Here is a 4,284-nt window from a genome sequence, read left to right on the forward strand (position 1 = left end):
GCATTGGTAATGGACTGGGCAGACAAGCTAGAAAGTCCATCAGAGAACCGAGTCCACAGTGAATTGTCAGACACACAATACTACAGTACTTCCTACTATGCATTTGTGTAAAGCTTCTTGTAATGCCGCATCAATGCATTGGTGGAAAGACTATCTTATGCTTAATGCTCTAAAAAACAACTAAACCTCAAATAAGAGCCTCTACAAGGCCTGTGGAGCATTAGCTTAAATCAACAGTCTCCAGTGTTGAAAGTAAGAATGGTAACCTCGGGCGCCTCTAGTGTTGTTTGGTGCCTTGCCTAACCAACAAACAGTGTAGTCACCTCTAGTCTAGTGAATGCAATCCTTGGAGAAGCTCACAATGAGTCATCAAAATAATCATCATACAAGATGAAGTTTCACAAACAATTCAAGTACATGTGAATGAATATTAATTCGATATTTAAGGACAAATATATAACAACCCATAGATGGAAGGAAATAAAATGATCACCATGATTGCCTCCAGGGCACATCTCCAATGTCGTAGCCTCACATCAAGTACTCTACTTACTCGGCTCGACCGATGATTCGTTGTATTCATCGACGATAACAGAAGGGAGGCTTCCAATCTTGCTTGCAAGTCGTTTGATCTCCTCGGCTGCCTTAGGTGCCTTGCTGCTGACTGTGAGGAACACCTGTTGGAGGCTTGCAAGATTTTCCAGGCCGTGAACACCCTCGGAAATTCTGAACCTCAGCTCAAGCCTCTGGAGCACTGGCATGGCCCCTCCGAGGAAACTCAGAGGTGGCAGCATTATTGCCACAAAGCGCAATAGTTTAAGCTTTTCAAACCCACCGGGCAGCACAAATATCTCCCCTCCCGACTCCGATGTATTCTGATCTATAATTTTGAGAACGCTTGGATCGTTTGTTGCATCGATTGAAAAAATAAGGGAGAACAGCTGAGGCAGCTTACCAAGATCTTTCAATGTCCCTTTCTTGAGTGAAGTTAACGACAAAGTTAGCTTTCCAAGGCTATGCAGACGTTCAATCCACTGGGGCAGTTTTCGCAACATTCCAGAAAGCTCGAGGGTGTGCAGGTGCTCTGGCGGTGCTTTTGAAGAGCTGAATGAATTTTCAAGAAAGCCGGTGAAACCATCGTCAATTGCCAGAAACTTGAGGGAGCAGCTGCTCAGGTGCTCAATGGCAGAGAGCAATGATTCCTCATTTGCCTTTTCAAGCATTCCAATTATGTAAAGGCTAAGTTTCTTCAGGTTGGTGAGCTTCTCCAAGGATTGAATCACTTCTTTAGATGTGCCGCTGGTAGCTGCCTTGAATATACCCGTCTTGCCTTGATTAGACCTTGATCTTCCATATATTCCTACACCAGATAGTGTCTCAAGAGCTGTCATGTTTGTCATTTCTTCTGTTAATGTAACTGCCATCTTCTTGCTTTTATTGCCAGTAAGAAGATGGGTCATTTGCTTAAGCTGCTTAACTGATTTTGGCAATTGTCTGACTTTTGTCTCCCTAATGTCAAGCACCTCCGAATATTCCAGCATACCTATTTGGGATGGTATTTCTCCAATGTCTGTACGACGCAGGCTCAGGTACTTCAACTGATGCATTTTGCATATTTTGTCGAGCCGATGGGAGGACAAGTCCCTGCAACTTTCAAGATCCAGAACTTGTAATATCTGAAACTTCAGCAAACAAGAGTGCAGTTCTTTGAAGCTCTCAAATGCCGTCAAGGACCGGACATGCGATAGTTTCATCCTCTGTACTGTTTCTTTTTCATCACTTCTCTGGACAGACAACCTGCGTACCTTATAGCTTGGGAACGGTGTCTGCCAGTGACCACCCACTACTGTGATGAAATTCTCGGTGCTTGACTTGGAAACAATGTATTCAAGAACCATGTCATGAATCTGATAGTTCTTAACCTTTCCGTTGCTGCTGTTGCTGACTGCCCGAATCAAGTTCCGGACAATCAGTTCATTGAAGCAGTCTTCGGCAACTTCCTCCACAGTCTTGCCATGCTTCTCAATAATGAACCCTTCTGATATCCATCTTCTGATCAAACGCTTTCGACTGATAGAGCGTCCCTTCGGAAACATGCTCATGTACAACAAGCAGGTCTTCAGATCGGCCGGCAAATCAGTGTAGCACCTCTCAAGTATTTTTGTTACACCTTGAGTGGTGAGGTTAGTTTCCAGCTCTCCACTCAAAGCATTGGCAACTTCAGGCAAATAGTGATCTAAAGTTGACGCACTAGGTCCTGAGCTCAGTTTACTAGCAACAAGCCCAGCTACCACAGTTATCACCAAAGGCAAACCCCCACATTTTTTCAAAACATCTGATGCAACATCTGTGGGGTGATGGGGAGCATTGGGGATTATTTGACGAAACAAATTGTAGGATTTCTTTTTATCAAGCGGTTTGTGCTCATAAGGAAACCCATTTTGACGACAGCAGGCCACAGCTACAGATTTAAACCTTGTTGTCACCACTACTCTACCACCCTTGGAACTATCTGGTAGAGAATCGTTAATCTTTTCCCATGCCGATACGGACCAGATGTCATCTATCAAGATAAGGTACCTACACATAATTTAATTTAGAGATGAAGTAATATTATAGAAGTGACATAAACATATAGATATAGCGCCAGGAACTGACTCAAGATAGTTTAAAGTGCCTGTTTGCTCATGAAGCTAAAATTAGTAGGCAAACCACATCAAGATCAAATAAAATCACATTATTATTATATTTTCTAATAGTAAGTATATATCCGTACCACTCATTCCAAATTGCTCATTTATGTAAGCTTGAATTGCAATATGACGCCGCAGGATTAATGATTTGGTGTGTATTACAAAATATGAAAGAATTCAGTTCAATATATGAAAGGACTAACCAGACATACAATGTTTTTAGAGAAAAATGAAATGGAAATTAGTGGAGCCAAAATTATACCTCTTATCTTCTAATTGGCGAGCGAGCATCTTTTTGAGAGGGATTTCTTCCAATTCCTCAACTCTGACAGACAAATCATCGTGAGCCTGCTGCTCACGGAACTGAATGAAAAGGCTCTTCAAAAGCATTAGCAGATCGAACTTCTGCGACACCTGCACGAACGCTCTGCAGTCAAATCCATCTCCGAACTTGCGGTACAACTCCAGGGCGAGCGTGATCTTCCCGAGGCCACCAAATCCATCAATGGCAAGGAACCTCTTGGGTATTATCTGATTCCCCTCTTGAAACCATTCCCCAAGCTCGCCCATGGCATCCTCTACCCCCACAGGCTGCTTGGTACCAATGAGCTCAGGACAGGAGGGGTTACACGGTCTGTGGGAGCGTCGTCTTCCTCGGTCTGGCTGCCTGTAAGGTTCTCCACCCCATACCTGGTGCGCCGGTCGCTGACGTGCTGCGCCCGGATCTTGAGGTTGCGGATGTCGGCAGCGATGCAGCCGCGGGCATAGAGCGTTTTGAGGAGGTACCACTTCTTCCGGAGGTAAATCAGCTTGCCGTTCCCGCGGGGCTCGTGGCCGAGCCGGTGGTTGACGTCGTCGATGCAATCCTCGATGTCATACGACACCTCCCGCAGCTGCTTCATCCAGTCATGCCTGTGATCGTCGTGGCCGGCTGCTCGCTTGGTCTTGTTGATGAAGGCTTGCATGCTCGCCAGCTCGTCGTTGATGTACTGGATGTCGTCGTGGACGCCCTGGATTAGGGTGTACTCCTGGGCGAGGAGGCTTCCCAGCTTGCCGACGAGTGATTTCACGGCGTTGCTTGAAGCGCCGACGACGAGGTCCATCCTCGGTTCACTCTTGTTACTTGCTCTCCCAACAGGAGTCTTTGGCTTGCCTGCAGGCTACTGTGACGAAGAAAAAAGAGTGATGTGTACATGTGTTCTTAAAAAAGAGAGTATGAAGCTAGTGCAACGCCGCAAAAGGTGGTTCCAACGCATATTAGATTTGTATATGCAAGAAGTTTTCCAATATTTCGGATCATATTTTGATCTTGTATATATGACTAACACAATATAGGGTATATGCCATAAAAAGTATACTATTAGATTTGTATATGCAAGAAGTTTTCCAACGCATAATTAGTGTGACATATAGTCATATTTATGATTTACATCTATGGTAGTATGCCTAATAAACCGGGACTGGCGAAGTATTTGTTTATTGAAAAGGAGTAATTGCTTGGATGCTACAAACGTATAAATTTCATTTTTAACTTATTTTATATAATTTATTGGTTAAATCGGTGGTCAAAGTTAGTCTCATAATCGGTGGC

The 4,284-nt window shown here is 44.2% G+C and overlaps 1 pseudogene; it reads right to left on the reverse strand.

Annotated features, from left to right (window-relative positions):
* Positions 1–516: 516 nt before the first annotated feature.
* Positions 517–3,796, reverse strand: LOC123083974 (disease resistance protein Pik-2-like; annotated as a pseudogene).
* Positions 3,797–4,284: the final 488 nt, after the last annotated feature.

This window comes from Triticum aestivum, chromosome 1B (assembly GCF_018294505.1).
Source record: "Triticum aestivum cultivar Chinese Spring chromosome 1B, IWGSC CS RefSeq v2.1, whole genome shotgun sequence".
NCBI lineage: Eukaryota > Viridiplantae > Streptophyta > Magnoliopsida > Poales > Poaceae > Triticum > Triticum aestivum.